Source organism: Podarcis melisellensis, assembly GCF_964234715.1.
Source record: "Podarcis melisellensis genome assembly, chromosome: 10".
Taxonomy (NCBI): Eukaryota; Metazoa; Chordata; class Lepidosauria; order Squamata; family Lacertidae; genus Podarcis; species Podarcis melisellensis.
This window is the reverse complement of record NC_138542.1, coordinates 76245063-76265225: the sequence shown is the minus strand read 5'-3', so window position 1 is coordinate 76265225 and position 20163 is coordinate 76245063. Positions and strand designations below refer to the sequence as shown.

At 52.7% G+C, this 20163-nt stretch overlaps 2 protein-coding genes across 2 annotated transcripts in view; both read left to right on the top strand.

The window, feature by feature from the left end:
• The window catches only part of LOC309378714 (zinc finger protein 202-like), an 83972-nt gene that overhangs the window by 44096 nt on the left and 19713 nt on the right, over positions 1-20163 (top strand). The gene's annotated exons all lie outside the window — the stretch shown is intronic.
• LOC309378680 (uncharacterized protein) overlaps positions 4127-20163 on the top strand; it is a 141543-nt gene continuing 125506 nt past the window's right edge. Inside the window, exon 1 of the mRNA XM_081927210.1 lies at positions 4127-4315. The gene's annotated coding sequence lies outside the window, so the exon portion shown is untranslated. The remainder of the gene's footprint in view (positions 4316-20163) is intronic.

Below are 20163 nucleotides of genomic sequence, written 5' to 3'. Positions count from 1 at the left end.
ATATTAGAATCCTCTCTGGGGCAAAAAGGCTTCATGGAAGCCTTGTTGCCAGGAGGAGTCCAGCTAGGGTGTTTAGTGAGCTCCCATTCTCTCATATGTTATTATTAGGCTTTTTTTTCTTTTCTTTTCATTAACGAAGTACACTAAAGACAGAAAGAGTGGACGCACACACACAAGGGAGGAGGGGCAATGGGAAAGAAAGGGGGGACAGAAAAAGGATCCTTTCAGTACTCAAAGTACCCTTGACTAACACAATTCCTACTTATCTATAAACCACGAATTAATTTCTGGAAATCTCAAACCTGAACCTGAAACAAAACCACGGGTCTCTGCCCGGAACCTCAAACCACGGGTCTCTCTCTGCCCGGAACCTCAAACCACGGGTCTCTCTACCCGGAATTCCTTTACCTCAGCGCTGCTTACAAGACTAATCCTAGTGTGGGGCCCCAATTCCCCCCTCTACCCTCCACAACAGCCTCCTGCCTAGCCTTTGAGACTAAGTTCGGAACCCCTACTGGACGCTTGCGCAGTGCAATGCCAGATTAAGGCCCGAGAAAATGAAGGTTTGGAAAGGAAACAAACAACCTTGCGTTCTGACGTACCCGGGTCATCCCTAACAAAGGTCGCCAGGCAGCAGGGGCAGCTTTGTTTGCATAATAGACAAGAAAAGAGAGAGAGAGAGAGAGAGAGAGAGAGAGAGAGAGAGAGAGAGAGAGAGAGAGAGAAGGCTTGGATGGACCCCCCTGGACGACTCCGAAAGAGGGACGTCAGAGAAAACAGTAAAGAGCCACGCTTTCCCAGACTCAATTCTAAGACGGAAAACGGGGGAGAAAAGGGATAGAGAGATTAAGGCGTCCCTGGACGATCCCGAGAGGGAACGCCGGAAAACAGTAAAAGTACCACAATTTCCCCGGACACGTTCCGTGTAAGAAGTTGGGGGGAGAGAAAGGGAAAGGTTTTGATGTTCCTAGACGACTCCGAAAGGCAACATCATACAGTAAAGTTCCGCGACCTCCCTGGCCACCCTCCGAAAGGGGAGAATCGGGGGAGAAAAGGGGAGAGTTTAAGACGTTCCTGGACGACCCCGGGAGGGAACGTCAGAAATGAAAGAAGGAAAGTCTGGCTGTCGTGGGGACGCTGCTTCTCCACCCCCCTCTCAATGTATTTACTTCAAACCATACTCACGTTCGAAGATGTCCCCCGCGGATCCCGGGATCCTTTTCTTTTTTAGCCGGCTTGACCTCGCCTTTGCTCCCCTGGTTGGGCTTTTGGTGACGATTGATTACCGCCCGCAAAGAGGAGGCAGGGAGAGGAAGAAGGATCCCTGGGCTAAGGTTGCCCAGTGGCGCCCGATCCCCTCTATCTCCCCTCTCACCTCTGCAGGAGAACCAAGTGTCCCTTCGTGGTCGCCAACTGTTACAGGAAAATCCGAGGGCTCCCTTGGACAAAACAAAGACACCAACCAGGATAACTTGGAGCAAAACAGCAGCCTGTAGGCTTGGCCTTTATTGAACTGTTGCAACAGGGTGTTCCCCTCACGTGCAGGAGAGAGGAAAGACCCAGAACAATAGTGTGCAAGGTCTTATAAAAACTTTTGAAATTCCCCTCCTCTAGGTCTAGCCCACCCCCAGAAAGGAGGGGTTGAGGGAGGCATACATTACAGAAAGGAGGTGCTGAGGGAGGCATACATTACAGAAAGGAGGTGCTGAGGGAGGAGTTGGTGGTAACTTGAGTGTCTTGTCACCTGGCTGGTTCCTCCTTTCCCCTCCCCTTCCAGGAACTTCTAGGAGACAAAGGGGATTTTGCAGTTTCCTGCCCCCTGAGGGAAGATCTGATCAGTGTCCTTTGTTTGAATCCACTCCCATATGCAGGTTCTTTGTGATCTTGATTGTCTTCTGTCTGGGATCATCAGGGTTGGCATGGGCAGGGCTCCTGTGTATGTGCTGAGACAGTGAAAGGATTATGGCTGGTGACCAGGACTAAGTCACCCCCCTTTGTTAGTTCTTGTCATATGGAGTAAAAATAAAAATGGAACATTGCAAATCCAATGTATGGTTGATTTTCTATGAGTTTATAACAGAAATGTGGCGTATGTAGTGTGTGAGTGTGAAGTTTATACAAACAGAATGATTGGGGTGGGGGGGGTTCCTGCTACATCCGAAAGCGCGCGCCCCTAGAGCTATGGGGCAGAGCAGCAATCCGGAGTGGAAGCTCCACATCCGGGAAAAGCAGGCAGTTTGGGAGGGGGATACCTCCCCCCATTCCTGGAGCAGAAGCCGGATTGGAGGAGGAGGAGGAAGGGGTGCAACGTATGGGGGGCGGGAATTGGTGTTGTGGGGGCGGGGTGAGAGGAGGATGTGCCGGGAGGGGAGGGAAAGAATTGAGGGGGGGGGGAGAGGAAGGTTTCCCCCCTCCCCCCTTCCTTCTGCGATCAGGAGAGCGGGGGAGGGGCTGATCCCGGAGATCCAGCTGCAAAGTGGGGTCCCCTCCCCCACAATGTTTACATTGAAAAAACCTTCCCTCCCCCACGCCACGAAGTTAGATCCGTCCATGTTTGGGTGGACATTGAGCAGCGGGTCGGGCTCTGTGACTCCTGTGTTACGGGGAAAATGGGGCTTGGGCTTCTGCACATACAGCCCCGACACCCAGGTAAAATTCTTCCCTTGTGTCTCCGTCAGAGGTAACACAATGCGGCCCGGAAGAAAGCAAGGCAGCTGTTGATCTGTTTGCAGGCAGAGCCCCCCCCCCATGCGAGGAGTGAAGCAGCCCAGAACTAAATTGCGATGCAATTTGTGCACCCTCAGATAGTAGCCCCCCCCGTCACAGAGAGAGCACCCCAAAAACATCCCCGGTTGCGCCACAAAATGAGTTCTGCATGGAAATCAGATCAGACTCCGAGTTCGTGTTTTGGCAACATGACAAGTCTGTCTGTCCGTCGGGATCCCTGAGGATTCCTGCTCGCTGCCTTTTCCGGGCCAGCAGGAGAGATCCCTGGAAAGGGCGGATTTCTGGACTCCAGAATCCATCACCGCAGACCCGTTTCAGTCAGGCCTAGAGATCTGCTCTTTGGACCAGTCTGCTTGGATCATGGGGATCACCAATGGATCATATGAATCATCACTAGATCATCCATGATGTCATACCCGTCTCACGGGGGGGGGGGCTCAGGGAGAATCTCCTGCCACGTGACTGGGGGCGTCTGGAGGCTGACGGGGGTCAGACAGGGCTCCTGTTTTGCTCTCCTTACTATTTCAGCTCAGGTTTTCCTGAAATGGGGGGATTCATTGAGGAAACGGGGCTACGTTGCAAAGAGGCAAATGTGTCTACTTTGTTACCACCCAGTGAGTTGTGTTGCAAAGGCCATTTGCAGAAAGGCTCCTATTGTATCACCTGCGACTACATGGCGGAGTTTGGGTCTTTTTGCGGAAATGTGTCTGTGTAAATGCGCTCATCCTCGTGCATTTATAATGGCATGACATTAAATCCCATGAGATCCACAAGCACCCAAACCGTAAGCCCACATAGGAGTCCAAAAGCACAGAACGAAGCAACCCTTTATCTCTGTGTTGTTGGCAATTAAAAGCTGGGTGTCCAACGACAACAACATGTACAACAAGAACAACAAGAACAAGAACATTGTCTCTGGGCAGCTTCCAAAAGAATAGAAGAAAACATGACCCAACATGAAATATTAAACGCTTCCCTATACGGAGCTGCTTTCAGGCGTCTATGGATGTCTCCTTGACATCTGGTGGGAGGGCGTTCCACAGAGCAGTCATGACAACCGAAAAGGCCCCCTGTAACCTCACTTCTCGCAATGAGGGATCTGCCAGAAGACCCTCGGAGCTGGACCTCAGTGTCCGGGCTGACCGATGGACGTGGAGACGCTCCTCCCCTTCTACTGGGCTGAGACCATTTGGGGCTTTCAAGGTCAGCGGACTGGGAGCCAGTGAAAATTTCTTAGGACCCGTGTTCAGGGACCAGCTGTTAGGGGGCCGTTCAGCTGCTGTCCAAAACTGAAGGTATCCCTTGCCGGAAATAATCCATAAGCCTCTCCTGCTCCGCCTTCTCGGAATGCCATTGGTGCGCGATGCTCCGGCTCTGGAAAGAGGGAAAGGCGTGAGTTGGGTGCGCTCGGCTTGCCAAGGGTTAAACGGAAACGAGCTAGATTCCTAGACAGGAAAGTAAGAGGGGGGGGGACAGGGTCCCCCAGAGCGAAAGCCCAACCCCTCCCTTTCCTGCAAGAAGTCGGGCGTGTGGGGGTCTCGTTGGTTCGGCTCTGCAGAGGCTGCCTGGGGGCGCCTGCTGGGATCCGGTGAGTCTCCTCTCTCCCAGGATAGGGCCCATGGGGGGAGCGGGGGTGCCAATGCTGCATGGCGAGAGGGGGGCAAGTCAGGGCGCGGAGGGTCTCAGGAGGGCGGCAGCTCTGCTCTTCCTTTGCATGGATGTGCTGCTGACCCCTTGGGTCCAGGAGCGGGGAAATGCATGCAGAGAAACCCCATTCAGATGTATGGATGAGTCCCCTTGTATAACAGAGGTTGTAGGTGGATTGAAACGTCCGGACATTTGGTACCTAAAACCTCACCTGTGCAAGGAAGGAAGACGGAGGGCAGGGAAGAGAAAGCGCTTTCTCTTGCAGGGCAGAGTAAAACCTGTGGAACTCCCTCCCACAAGAGGAAGGGAGGCCACCAGTGGTTGCAGGAATTGATGTATAGGTTGGGGGGGGGGTTGCCCCTCCAGCAGATCTCATGCACATGCAGCCCACTACCAAAATCAGCATAATCACTTTTGTGACTTGCGTGATTTGTCCCCACAAAACACTTCATCACAGTTTCTTCCTCTCTGTTCAAAGGGCCTCTGCTGCACGATACCAAATGTAAGAATTCACTGGAAAATGTCTCTATGTACTGACTCACTGGGAAAACTCCAGAAATCCACAGAGACATGTGAGCTCAGCTGCTCAGCAGCCCCTCTGCCTGAGTGATAATCCCTGGCATCCTGATACCTGAGTACCAGACAGGTAGCTATTCCAGAAATACCAAACTCAGATGAAGACAAAAGGGTGTGATTCACTTGGCTGGGAAAAGTAAGTATCTGTTTTGTTCCACTTGATGGGTGTTTGGTGGAGGGCAGGGGGAACCATGGGGCAGGGTCCAGGATGCTCAGATTCCTGCCACCAGACCTCCCCTTTCATGATGTAACCGTGATGTATGAGTGATGTAGTTGGGGAGGGCATAACATGGGGCTTAAAGGTAAAGGGTAAAGGGACCCCTGACTGTTAGGTCCAGTTGCGGAGGACTTTGGGGTTGCAGCACTCATCTCGCTTTATTGGCAGCCAACATTTGTCTGCAGACAGTTTCCGGGTCATGTGGCCAGCATGACTAAGTCACTTCTGGCGAACCAGAGCAGCGCACGAAAACGCCATTTACCTTCTCACCACAGCAGTACCTATTTATCTACTTGCACTTGACATGCTTTTGAACTGCTGGGTTGGCAGGAGCAGGGACCAAGCAACGTGAGCTCACTTCCAATTGGCAAGTCCTAGGCTCTGTGGTTTATTAGCGCCACCCACTAATAAAAGTTTGGGTTCTCTTTTGTGTGGGGCTTCCATCTTGTTCCACCTGGGGGCAGGTGGGAGTCCTATGGCGACAGTCTTCAATCAAGACCAAGCCTACTGGCTGCTGTTTTGCTCTGGTATCCCTGGCTGGTGTCCTTCTTTTTTGTCCAAAGGAGCCCTCAGATTTCTCCGCTAGCACAATCAAGGTGGCGTTCAAAGAGAAGGAGGCCGATCCATGGAGGAGGGGAAGGAGAGGGCGATGGGGGGCTTCTCTGCTCTGTCTCCCCCATAGGAGGCTGTCATGAGACAAAGATTCTTGAGAGCAGGAGCAGTAAGGTCTACATCTTTCAAGCCTGCTGGCTGTTAACGGTTAACCTGCTCCCACGGTGGTGTCTAGCTCCTTCCGAATATGAGCGATTTTATCCGCAAAAAACTTTGCAAAATCGTTGCAGGAGATCTTGGGGTCTTTACAAAGCCCCGGTGGTAAAGGTGGTTCTGTTAAATTACGAACCACCTGAAAAAGTCTCCTGCTACTATTTTCTGCAGATGCAATAGAGGCGGCGAAGAAAGTCTTCTTCGCCGTCGCTATCGCCACTTGGTAGGCTCGACGTTGAGCTCTAACCTGTGTCCGGTCAGATTCGGAGTGAGTTTTTTGCCACCGACGCTCTAGCCGTCTCAGCGATTGTTTCATTGCCCTCAGCATCGAAGAAAACCACGGAGCTGTCCGGGCTCCATGCAATCGGAGAGGGCGCTTCGGAGCCAGACAGTCGATAGCCCTGGTTAACTCCGCATTCCAGCGGGCCACCAGGGAATCAGCTGAAAGGCCATCAACATGGGATAAGGCATCCCCTACCACTCTCTGGAAACCATTTGGATCCATTAAGTGGCGGGGGCGGACCATCCAAATTGGTCCCACCTCCCTGCAGAGGGGAAGGGTCGCGGAGAAGTCCAGTTGCACCAGGAAGTGATCTGACCATGGCACTTCTTTTGTTTCACTTTTACTTAGTGTCAGATCACCCACGTCACTAGAGGTGAACACCAGGTCTAAGGCATGTCCATGACTATGAGTTGGGCCAAACTTATTCAGGGACAGCCCCATGGAGGCCATGCTTTCCACGAAGTCCCGAGCAGCCCCTTGTAGGGTCGTGTCGGCATGGATGTTAAAATCCCCCAGGACAACCAAACTAGGTGTCTCCAGGAGAAAATCCGCCACGACCTGAAGCAGCTCAGACAGGGAATCCTTGGTGCAGCGGGGAGGTCGGTACACCAAAAGGAATCCTGTACTGCCCCTATTGCCCAACTTCCAGAACATGCACTCAGAGAACTGGATCTTCCCAGTAGGACGCCTGGTGCAAGCTAGTGACTTCCTAAAAATCACTGCAACCCCCCCTCCCCGCCCACATGCCCTGGGTTGCTGTGCGTAAGAGAAACCTGGTGGGCAAGCAGCGGCAAGGACAGGCCCATCTGCTTCCTCCAACCAGGTCTCTGTCACACATGCCAGGTCAAGTCCTCCATCCACGATCAAGTCGTGGATGGCAGTGGTTTTATTCATCATTGACCTGGCATTACACAGCAACACCTTCAGGTCATGTGGGTTTCCCCTGTTGATTCCAGTATCCATCCGGTCAAGGCCAGACCCGGAGGCAGGGATAGTCTTCAAACAACGACTAAACCTGCCTCCTCGGTAATGACATGGTCTGGTCGGAAAGCAAGAGCCGCACGTCTGACAGCACATCGGGAAGCAGTGGATTGCGCAGCAGAAGACAGAAATGCAAATGGTTACAGTTATGAGGATCAGGAGTCCGTTTCCTAGGAGTTGCTTTATCCAGCCTGACCCAGGCAGCCAGCTCCACAACTGGGCATCTGACAGTCCTTCCTGTTGGATATTTTTAAGCTCGTCCGTCAGTTTATGGATATTGTTAAGGTGTCCAGTGATATTGAGGGTTTGATCGGACACGTGTGTGCAGCATTCGGTTCCGACGAGAGCACAAACGCCTCCGGTCGAGGCGAGAACGTAGTCCAGAGCAAGGCGGTTCTGTATCGCGGTCTGCCTGACCTCCGTCAGCTCCGTCAGGATAGATTGGGTAGCTGCATTGGATTCCTCCATGAAATTTAGTAGGATGTCCGTTAATTTAAGGATGTCAACGTGGTTGGAACCGGCTCCATACGCAGGAAAGAGAGCCCGGCCATAAGTTTCGCTATTGGCTGCTACATCAGAGAGTTGTGACAAGTCCTTTGCCCTCCTATTGCGCCTTCTTCCGGGAGGTAAATCCTGGGTGACCCGGACTCCGGGCAAGATCAGGCCGAGATAACATGTACCACGGGAGTGGGGGCTGGCCCATACATAGCCGTGGTGGCCACAAACCCAGAATAACCCTTGCAGACATGAGTCTATGCGGCCAGTGAGAAAGGCGCGGAAGAAGCACTGGGTGACAGGGGAGGGACTCCAGGAGTTAGGTAAGGTCATAACGTATTTCCATGCAGACATTAAGGTGGGGTGGATGGAGGGGTCGCCTTGGTGCCATAGGGTAATTTTGCCATTTAAAGTAATGTCAATGGTGTACTTACAGGTGCTCTCGCCGATAATTTTGTCGTTCCCGCTGAACTTCCGGCAAAGGTCACCTGTAGTAGGTCCAGTTAGGTAGATGTACTGGTGGGTCAAGTTCACAGCAGTCAGGTTCCAGGACTGCACGTCAGCTGAGAGATGTTGTTGCAAGGTGAGAGGTACTCCTAGAAATGGTATGCCACTGTGAAGGTGTGCGGGAGCGTTGGCACAGATCCAGCACTCCTTGGTTGTTGGTTGTTTTGCAATTTGAGAGATTAATTTCACATAGGTGTTGGAATGCCAAGTGGACAAAAAGTCATTATTGTTGGTGTTTTCAGATACTGACAGTTCCCCCCTTTGTCGGGGTGCGGTACCCACGGGATGAAGGGGGTCTTGGCGGAGTAGGTAGGTGAGATTCGTGGTGAGACCTCCACACCTTTGGGGTCCGGTAGTGTCCCATTCTGCTGGAGGTGTAATTGAGTGGTGCCAGCCTTCGAGGTATGCTTTCCCGTCCCAATCGGAGGCGAGTCCGATATCCCAGACGCAGCAGTACCTTCGGAGGCAGACTCCCTGTAGTATAGTTCTGCGGGGAGCGGAATCCACTCGTTGACAATAAAAGCCGTGAATCAGATGGTCTGTGGGGTGATTTTTGTCAGTATAGACTGATTCACCGCCACCATTGTCTAGAAGTGTCCAGTTGAGAGTTTGTTCAGGGGTACCATCGGAAAAAAGTACATAGGAACCATTGAAGCAGTGGGCTCTATTCCAAGAGCCATCTTTGGTGAGGATGAGTTTGCCCAGTGGCGTGTAGGAGGGTGAGCGGATAAAAAGTTCCCAAGTTTGGTGAGTAGAGAGGACGGGTAGTATGGAATGTCGAAGGAGCAGACGGGTTTCGGGTAAGCAGAAGTCAAAATCCCCTAGGCGGTCTGGCGTCCCTGCCTTTACCATATCGACAATCCCAAAGTCTAGATATTTGTATTCCATTTGTAGTCCAGAGCACGAGGCGTGAGTGTTTATGGAATGTTGAGAAAGGGCAGAGGTAATAGAAAGGATGAGGAAGGTGGGTATCGTGGTTGCCATTTGGGATGTCGAATGGGGAAGTAGAGTTGTCGAACGGAGCTGTCAGATGGAGGTGTCAAACGGAGCTGTCAGATGGAGCTGTCAGATGGAGCTGTCAAACGGAGCTGTCAAACGGAGCTGTCAGATGGAGATGCGTGTTTTGCGGAGTTTGAGGCGAATTGGGGGTTGGTCGTTCTGGTCGGCTGCTGTGGTTATCTCTGAGGTCCAATGGGCTGAAGTGTCAGGTCCGGTCTGTTGGGCCCGGCTCGTGCCCCGATCTGGTCCGGTCTGTTGGGCTCGATTCGTGCCCCGATCTGGTCCGGTCTGTTGGGCTCGATTCGTGCCCCGATCTGGTCCGGTCTGTTGGGCTCGATTCATGCCCCGATCTGGTCCGGTCTGTTGGTCCTCCTCGGTGCTGGTATCGTCGTCTCGTGGGCGGGCTGGTGTGTCGTAGGGCGAGTCGTCCGCTGTGGGTTCGGGTGGCGATGCGGGTTTGCAGCGGGTGTGGTGCAACCAGGCTGTTTTTTCTGCTACCTTAACAGAAGTTGGAGTGGTTAAAAGTACTTGGTAGGGGCCCTCCCAAGTGGGCTGTAAGGGTACTTTATGGTAGGTTTTTGCTAGTATCCAATCCCCTGGTTGGTAAGGGTGGATGTTCTCATCTAGGGGAATGTTTTGGCCTGAGGCAGCGTATTTGTGGAGAAGGATGAGTTGCTTTTGGAGTTGTACTACGTATTTAGTTAATTCTGTTTCGCCGACCTCTAATTCTGATGTTGGAAATTGGGTGTTATATACTGGGGAGGGTCTTCCGAATAGTAGCTCGTAGGGGGATAGTTTTAGGTTTCCGCGGGGGCATGCTCTTAGATTATGCAAGACTAGTGGAAGGGCATTTACCCATTTGATGCCAGAGTCTTTACAAAGTTTTCCTAGTTGTGATTTAAGCTGCTGGTTCATTCTTTCTACTTGCCCAGAGGAAGGAGGATGGTACGGGGTATGCAATTTCCATTTAATTCCTAGGGCGTTGGCGACTTGTCGGATTATTTCTGAAGTGAAATGTGAACCTCTGTCGCTGTCAATATGTCTGGGGACTCCAAAACGGGGTATGATTTCTTGAATTAGAATTTTTGCTACAATGTGTGCAGTCGTTCTGCGAGTAGGGAAAGATTCTACCCACCCAGTCAACTGGTCAATGATGACTAAAGCATGCTTGTAGCCTTGGCAAGGGGGTAGATCTATAAAGTCTATTTGTAGGCTTTCGAATGGGACAAAAGCCCATGGTCTGGCCCCAGGTGGGCACCTGGCGGTATGCTTCGGATTAAAACTCTGACAAGTGTGGCAATTCTTTACGGCAGCCTTAGCAGCAAGGGCTAGACCTGGGGCATACCAGCAACGCTGAATTGTGTCAATAAGTTTTTCTCTTCCCCAGTGGGTGCACTGGTGCAGAACCCTCAAATGTTTGGGTACCCATAGTCTGGGCATTATGAGTCTTTTATCTGGGAAATACCAAATGCCATTTTCTGAGTGAGCCCCTTGTTCTTCCCATCTTTGGATCTCTTCTGGGGTTGCAGTTTTGTACATCTCGGTGAAATCTACATCTGACAAAATTTGTGGTGCCTGGAACTCATTATCAGTAGTGAGGGGCTGAAGGGCTGCTTCCTGTGCTGCGTGGTCGGCACGTCGGTTCCCTGTGGAGACTGAGTCCTTCCCTTTTGTATGTTGTCAGAGACTGCCTCCAGGTCCCAGCTCACAGAAGACCAACGCTAGCCAGCGGAACTGTACAAAGTCTTTATTGAAGTTTAGTTCCCATTTTCAAACCCTAGCGTGCATCTCTACGTCTAGACCCTAGACCAGCGAAGCCTCATCTGAGTCTCCGCCCCCTGTACACCAGTTCAACACTCTAGCCTTACTCCACCTTCTGCGTTTCTCCTTCCGCCTCTGGGTCCTACTACCCCCCTGGGTGCCTTCCTTCCTGGACGCTTCGGATGCGGACCCCTCGGACTCCTCCCCCTCTCTTCGGCGGGCTTTGGGACCCGGCTCCCTCTCCGGGCTGCTTATGGCGCCACCCTCTTGTACATTTGAACTTGGCGCGCGCGCGCTGCCCCTGACCTTCCTTTTGACCGTTTCCTCGCTCTCTGATGCAGGCGTGGCTAACCCTGACTCCTGTCCTTCCGCTGACGGAGAGCTGCCTGCTCCCGATGCCTGGGGCTCCTCCCCCCTACTGCTCTCCGGTGGGGAAGCTGGTCCCGATTTCCAGCTGCTGCTCTCTGAGCCCTCTCTGGCCCCTCCCTCCTGGGGTGTTCCCCTTGGCAACCCCCTTGCTCTGATCACGGGAGCCCCTTTCTGTGAATCCTCTGATTCGCTGGAGAGACTTAGAGACCTCGGACGGCTATCATCGCTGACTTCTCCCTCGGATTCCTCTCCCTCGGTCTCTAATTCCTCCCTTCCCTGTCCCTCTGCTCCTGAACCCCTGACATCCATCCCCCCCTCGAAGCCCCCCTTCCCCCCTCCCCTCCTTCCGGTGTGGGTACTGGGTGCTCCGTCGTAGCGGGGGTGCGTGCAGGATACAGTTCGTCCCCCATGTACTCGTCGACATCTCTCTCCTCTGCTTCCATCTCTCTGTCTCCGTGCTCGAACCCCACGTCTTCCCCCAACACGTCCATGTCCGTCTTGCCCCCCTCCCCCTCTTCGGGTGATCCCAGCCAAGGACCACTCAGCCACTTCCTGCGCCACTGCTCCTCTGGTCGATCGTCCCACCAATAAGAGCTGTCTGAGGCAGACCCCGGTGGCGAACCCACCCGGGAGCTCGGGACTGGGGCCTGTTCTTCGTCCGAGTCGAACCCCTGGAATGTGCTGGCCGAAAGAGTGGTTGTGAAGAGCCAGTCGTCGAAATACTCGGCTGGCATGGGCCTGTGTGGGAAGAGGGCATGAAACTCCTCTTTGAGCAGAGGCTCCTCCAAAGCATAGTCCGGAACCCAGCTGTTCGCAGTGGCCGGGGTACCCTCTCTGGCTAGGAGATATTCTACTCCTTCTTCCCCCCATCTCGAGTCTAAAATCTCTGTGACCTCGTTGATGTGCCCCCTCCTTGGCGACCCCCCCTGTCTGGGCCCTTCTCTGGGCGGGTCCGGTGCTGTGTCTGGCTCCTGAAATCTATGAGGTGCTTTGTAGGGCGTGAGCACTGATCTATGGAACACCGGATGCATCCTGGAACCCTCCGGAAGCGCTAACCGGAAGGCCACTGGATTGACCTGTGCCTGGACTTGGTAAGGTCCTAGCTGCTTATGTCCTAGCTTCTTCTTCGCTAACGATCTGGTCGGCACTGCTTGCGCTGCTAACCAGACCCAGTCTCCCACCTGTATGTCTTCCCCAACTCTTCTGTGTCTGTCTGCCTGCACTTTGTATGCGTGTTTTGCGAGTTCTAACTGCCTCCTGAGCTGTTCGTGGACTTCCTGCAACTCCGACGCTAAGGCTTCCGCTGCCTGTGGCTCCCCCTCCCCCACTCTCTCTAAACTCGGGAAGGTTCTGGGATGCCTCCCGTTGTTGGCAAAGAACGGCGTCACCCCCGTCGACACGTGCTTCGTATTGTTGTAAGCGAACTCAGCGAGTGGCAGGTAGTCCACCCATGTCGTGGGCTGCTGATTGGCGTAGCATCTCAGGTACTGCTGCATGATGGCGTTGACCCTCTCCGCTTGTCCGTTGGTCTGTGGGTGTCTCGCCGACGCCAAATTGACTTTGACGTTCAGAATGCCCATCAGCTTCTGCCAGAAGTTCGAGATGAACTGTCGCCCCCGGTCGGAGAGAATAGATCGTGGCAGACCGTGAACCTTGAACACGTGGTCAATGAACAGTTTGGCGGTCTGCTCTGCCGTGGCTACCTTCGCACACGGAATGAAGTGTGCCATTTTAGTAAACATGTCCACCACCACTAGCACTGCTGTCTTTCCCCTCGAACTGGGCAGATCCGTGACGAAGTCCAGGGCCACCCTCTCCCACGGTTCAGCCGGTGTTTGCAGCGGTTCCAGCAATCCCGCCGGCGGTTTGTGAACTGACTTGGCCCTTTGGCAGGTGTCACATCTCGCGACGTAATCCGCGACTTCCCCCCGCATCTTGGGCCACCAAAAGTCTCTGGCTACTAGTTCGACAGTCTTTTCTTTGCCAAAGTGCCCGGCTGTGGGAGCGTCGTGTAGCTGCTGCAGAACCCTTGCGCGGAGGTCGTCTCCCGGCACGTAGAGTGCTCCCTTGTGGAGGAGCAACCCATCGCGTATCTGGAACTCGTCGGCCCTCGCTGTGCCCCTGTGCACCTCCTCCATCCTGGCCTGTGCGAAGGGGTCTTCCCGCAGCGCTCGACGGACGGCCTCCAGGTCCACGGTTGCCGACGCGCATGCCCACGCTTCCGGTGCGAAAATGTGCTTGGCCGCCGGCGGTGCCGCCTCCTCCAGGTATTGCGGCTTTCTGGACAAAGCATCCGCCATCACGTTGTTGTCGCCCGGAATGTACTCTATCTTAAAGTCGAAGTCCGCGAAGAACTCCGCCCATCTAATGTGTCGCTGGTTGAGGAACCTAGCCGTGCGCCAGTACTCCAGATTCTTGTGGTCCGTGTGGACCTGCACTGTGTGTCTGGCTCCGATAAGGAAGTGCCGCCATGCCTTGAACGCTGCATGGATGGCTAGCAACTCCCTGTCCCAGATGGTATAATTCTGCTCCGACTTGCTGAGCTTCCTCGAGTAGAAGGCGCACGGCCTCCAGTCCCCCTGCTGGTCTTGTTGCAACAGGACAGCTCCCACGGCTCTGTCTGAGGCGTCTGTCTCCACCCTCATGGGTCTGCTGGGATTCACATGCAGCAGCTGCTCCTCTGACGCGAAGAGCCGCTTGAGTCTCTGAAAGGACTGCTCCGCTTGCTCCATCCAGATGAATTTCTTCTTCTTGGAGCTGAGCGTGTCGGTGATGGCCGCTGTCTGCATGGCAAATCCCTTGATGAACTTGCGGTAAAAGTTGGCAAAGCCGACAAACCGCTGGACTTCCTTCCGATTGCGTGGGCTTTTCCAGTCCAAAACTGCGCTAACCTTGGCGCTGTCCATGGCGAGCCCCTTGTCTGACAGCTTGTAGCCCAGGAAATCCACCTCCGTCACGTCGAACTGGCACTTCTCCAGCTTGGCGTACAGCCTGTGCTCCTTCAGTCTCTGCAGAACTTCCCTGACATCCCTCTCGTGCGCCTCGCGCGATTCTGAAAAAATCAGGATGTCGTCCAGGAAGCATACGCACTTCTTGTAAAGGAGCCCCGCCAGCACATGATGCATAAAGGCTTGGAAAGTGTGAGAGCCATTTTGCAATCCGAAGGGCATAACTCTGTATTCGTAGGTGCCCAGTGGCGTGAACATGGCCGTCTTCCACTCGTCGCCCTCGCGCATGCGAATCAGGTTGTACGCCCCACGTAGATCCAACTTGGTGAAAACGCGTCCTTTCCGCACCGTCGCGAGCAGGTCGTCTATCTTGGGCATGGGGAAAGCTGAGGGCTTGGTTTTCGAGTTTAAGATCCTGAAATCCACCACCAGCCTCCGTTGGGGCGTGTCCCGCTTCTTCACAAAGAATACTGGACTGCCTCCCACCGCTTTCGACTCCCGGATGAACCCACGCTGCAAATTGTGATCTATGAACTCCCTGAGTTCCTGCAGTTCATCCTCAGACATGGAGTACAGTTTCCCCGTTGGCAGCGTCGCCCCCGGCAGGAGGTCAATCTTGCAATCATAGGGTCTGTGAGGAGGTAGCTTGTCCGCCTCCTTCTCGCAGAAAACCTCCAAAAACTCCGCATACTTGTGGGGTACTGCTTGCAGCGTGCCCAACTGTAACTGCGGGTCCTCCTCCCCCCTACTGCTCTCCGGTGGGGAAGCTGGTCCCGATTTCCAGCTGCTGCTCTCTGAGCCCTCTCTGGCCCCTCCCTCCTGGGGTGTTCCCCTTGGCAACCCCCTTGCTCTGATCACGGGAGCCCCTTTCTGTGAATCCTCTGATTCGCTGGAGAGACTTAGAGACCTCGGACGGCTATCATCGCTGACTTCTCCCTCGGATTCCTCTCCCTCGGTCTCTAATTCCTCCCTTCCCTGTCCCTCTGCTCCTGAACCCCTGACATATGTGCTTTGCAATGTACTACTGCAATAGCTTCAGGGAGGTGTATAGAGTCCATGAGGCGCTGTACTAGGGGTGCGTGTGCAATTTGAGTACCTGCCGAAGTCAAGAAACCCCTTTGTAACCAGATCTGTCCTGTGGCATGTACTAACCCGAAACAATATTTTGAATCCGTGTAGATAGTAATTTTTTTTCCGGCCCCTAACTCACAAGCCCTGATCAGGGCGATTAGTTCTGCCGCTTGGGCACTGTATTTGGCGTGGATAGGTCGTGCCTCTAAAATCTCGGTGTTGGAGACTATGGCATATCCACTTTTTCGTTCCCCTCCTACAACTTTGGAGCTTCCATCAGTATACAGGATGAGGTCCGGCTCTATTAAAGGGAGGTAGTCTAGGTCGTCCCGTGGTTTTTCCACATGGCGGACTATTTGAGAGCAGTCGTGATGTGGGGTGCCGTCATCAGGGAGGGGTAGAAGGGTAGCAGGGTTGAGGGAGTTTACTCTTTTTATCGTGACGTTTGATGGGCTGAGGAGGATGGCCTCGTATCTATTTAAGCGTTGTATTGTGAAACGTTGGCATCCTTGCAAGCTAAGGAGGGTAGCGACAGCATGGGGAACGTTCAGAGTTAGTTCGTGCCCCAGGACAGTTTCCTGTGCCTTTTCTAGCAGCAGGGCTGCAGCCGCTACTGCTCTAAGGCATCCTACGTTTCCTAGTACAGTAGCGTCCAGCTGAAGGCTGTAATAAGCAACGGGCCTATTTTTGCCTTGGAATTGTTGTGTAAGGACACCCGAAGCTACTCCCTTATTTTCGTGTACGTATAGAGAAAAAGGTAGTCTATAGTCGGGGAGCCCGAGGGCGGGTGAGGTTCTCAGTTCTCTCTTAATAGATTCGAAGGCTTCAAGCGCTTCTGCAGACCATTGTAATTGATCCGGGGCATTGTCATGTGTCATTGCAGTAAGAGGGCGAGTGAATTCTCCGTAGCGCGGAATCCATGCTCGGCAGAATCCACTCATTCCGATGAAACCTCGGAGTTGCCTTTTAGTTTTTGGTAGGGGTAATTTGGTTATTGCCTCAATTCTGTCTGTGGTTAGCGCACGGGTGCCCTCTCCTAGGATGTGGCCGAGATATTTCACCTCCTTTTTACAATATTGTATCTTTTTCGGGGATACCTTGTGTCCCTTCTGTGCTAGTAGGTTAAGGAGAGCTATAGTGTCCTTTTTGCAGGATTCCAGATCTTTACCGCAGAGTAAGATATCATCAACGTAAAGTCTCAGGGCTGAGCCTCCCGGCAGAGTCACGTCTGATAGATCTTGGTGTAATATAGATGAGAAGATTGCTGGAGACTCTACATATCCTTGGGGCAGTCGAGTCCAGGTTAACTGTCCTGTCTGCCAGGTGAAAGCAAAGAGGAATTGGCTTTCTGGGTCTACGGGGATGCTGAAGAAGGCAGAGCATAGATCTATGACAGAGTAGACCACAGTTCCCTCCGGGATGGTACTTAGGAGGTGGTGTGGGTTGGCGACTACCGCATGTCGGGGAATAACAAAAGAATTGACGAGCCTGAGATCCTGGACAAGACGCCACTTGACGGGATTTGTATTGGGCTTTTTGACAGGAAGTAGAGGGGTATTGCAGGGAGAGGCACATGGGACTAAAACTCCCATCCTTAGGAATTCATCGATCATCGGGGCCAGTCCGTCTATTGCATCCGGAGGGAGGGGGTATTGCTTGGTACATGGGAAGGGTAGATCCTGTCTGTAGTTAATCTTGACTGGCACTGCGGACTTTAAAAGCCCGACGGAGGTTGACTCGGTTCCCCATAAGGAGGGGGAGACGCTTTCTAGCAATTCGGGTGGAAGATCAATTGTGGTGGTGTGGGCTTCCTGCAAGACTCCTTGGAAGCTGAAGATGGATTCATTTGGCATATGTAAGTAAATGCCTTCTCGGCCACATTGTATGGTGGCGTTTAATTTGCAGAGCAGATCCCTCCCCAAGAGATTGACGGGGCTTGATGTCAATAAGAAAGTATGTTTAACAGATAGCGGTCCGACAGAAACCTTTGCAGGTTTGGAGAGAGGGCAGTTCCGGGGGATCCCATCCAGTCCCATTACGGTTCTGGTTTCTTCCCCAGGGGTTAAATGGCTATTGGTGAGAGTGGAGAAAGTGGCTCCCGTGTCCAAAAGGCAATCGTAGGACTGTCCGTCGATTTGCATTGTGCAGATTGGGTCGGAAGAGGATAGTTGCAGAACGGGACAAAGGAAAGAGAAAGAGGCGGGATCTGCTTCTAATTGTCAATGTTCTTGGTATTCCTTCATCACCATTTCATGAGTTGGGTTCGTGGGACGGTTACCATGTTTAAAGGGATTTGTGGCATCGTGAGGTAGGTTCCGAGGCCGTGGTTGTGAGGGTGCAGAGTAGGGTTGTGTTTGCGTTTGGTGTCGGTTTGGTTCGCATGGAGAGGAAGGCTCCCTAGGTCTGGGGTAGAGGGTTTCCCTGTACTCTGACCTGTATGGCTTTGGATTCGTATGCTCTGCCCTCCTGGCTCCCATCAGGAGAGGGCAGTATCTTTTTATATGCCCTACTTCATCACAGTGGAAGCAGACACGGTCGTCAGGTAAATCTGATTTTCTTAGCTTAAATTTTTCTTTGGGTGTAGGGATCCCGGCTGCATAAGCCAACACCCGGGGAGAATCGGGTTTTAGGTCCTTCTTCTTCCGCTCATCTCTCGAGTTAAATACAGACTTCGCGATGGAAAGGATTTCGTTTATAGTTTTTCCATCATACCCAAGATGAGAGTTTAATGCCTTCCGGATGTCGGCATTGGCCTGATCTTTGAAGAATCCCTTGACTATCACCTCGTGCTGCGGGCTTTCTGGATCTATCCCACCCCAGGTCTTAATGGCAGAAACTAGTCTTGAGTAATAGTCGGAGGGATGCTCATCAGGTCCTTGAAGGACGGCTTGGACTTTGGTCCAATTCACGGTTTGCTGTCCCGCAGCTTTAATACCGTCTAGGATGGCCTTCTTAAAATTTTTTAGACCCCATATTCCATTGTCTGTGTTATAGTCCCAGTCAGGGTCGTTAATTAGTGTCTGAGCGGTCAGCGGGGCCATCAAGGCGGGACGATTTGGCTGGTAGCCTTCTCGGGTTAAAGCTTCCCCTGCCTTCGCTAGTATTTCTCTTTTTTCTGTCTCATTGAATAGGGCCCCAAGCAACATATGTACATCTGCCCATGTAGGGTTGTGTGTGGAGAAAATGGTGGCCACCTGGCGGTGGCATTTGTCGGGGTCGTCGCGTAGGGAGGGCATCTTGTCGGACCAATTCATTAAGTCCGAAGTAAGGAAGGGCTGATGAGTAAATACCATACGGGGTGGGTCTCCCGTCCTGGCTGGGGGTATAGGTAATGCTCGCAGAGGGAAGGCACCTTCTATTTCCCCGATTTGCAAATTATCCCTGTTTCTAGTTCTACTGGAGACGGGTCCCTCTCTTCCTCCGTTTAAAAGTTGCCCGTTGAGTAAGGGTCCAAGATCCAAGTTTACTTGGTCTCCTTCTAGGTTTGATGTACTTGAAGAAGGGTTGGGCGGCGATGTATTGGATAGACTTTGGGAAAGGGTAGCAGAGGGTGGGTTTAGTTCATTTTCCCTCAATCCCGCGTTTTGGGAAGGAGCGGCAGCGGCGACGGGCTGATTTGCTACACCTCCTCTCAGTTCTGCGTTTTCCCCACTAGCTCCTGTTCTGTCCCCTGCCCCGGGTCCTGGCGGTCGGGGGGCTCGTGGCTCCGGGTAGTAGAAAGGAACGAGAGTCCTATCCAATTGCTCCTCCTGGGCTCTAATCTCATCATATGGGGGAGGTCCGGTTGGTTTTAGAACGGGCATTTGATGGGCAATTTGAGCTTGCAACCGTTGAAACACTACGCGGGCTTCGACGAACATGTTTAAATAGTATAGCTGCTGGGGCCTCTCGTCGGCCAGATAGGATTTAAGAGCTTGTATCTTTGCGAGATTAAAAGAGCCGTGGGGTGGCCACCTGGCGGCTGGTTCTAGGTGGTGGGTAAAGGCGACCCAGAAGATTTTACAAAGGTCCTTTAGCTTGGACTTTGAGAGTCCCGTCCTTCCCCTCAGTCCTTTCCAGTTTTGAAGGACGAACTGAAGAGGGGTGTCAGAGTCCTCCCTGGAGTGGAAAGGCTCCGCGGAAGCCTTGTCACTGGGAGGAGTCCAGTCTGAATGCTTGGTAGCTTTTGCTCCCATCTCTCTTCTTTACCTCTCCTTTTAAACTATTAAACTATATCTATTTCCATTAACTAAGTTCGTTAAAGACAGTGGGGTTGAACACACACACACACAAGGAGAACGGACAATGGGAAAGAAAAGAAAAATAGAAGAGAAGATTCTTTCAGTAACCGAAGTATCCTTAACCAGCACAAATTTCTCCCATTAATAAATAGCGAATTAATCCCTAGAGATCTCAAACTTGAACTGAAAAACCTGAACCACGGGTCTCTCTACCCGGAAAAACCTAAACCACGGGTCTCTCTACCCGGAAAAACCTAAACCACAGCGTTGTTTACAAGACTAACCCTAGTGTGGGGCCCCAGTTGTGAACCTCCCCTCTACCTTCCACAACAGCCTCCTGCCTAGCCTTCGGATTAAGTTCGGATTCCTTACTGAACGCCTGCGCAGCGCAGTGCCAGATCAGGAGCCGAGAAAACAAAGTTTTGAAAGGAAGCAAATGACCTTGCGTTCTCACGTACACGGGTCATCCCTAACAAAGGTCGCCGTGCAGGAGGGGCGGCTTCATTTGCATAAATAGGACAGCAAGGGAGGGTTCGTACGGACGCCTCTAGACGACTCCGAGAGAGGACGTCAGGGAAACAATAAGCACCACGTTTT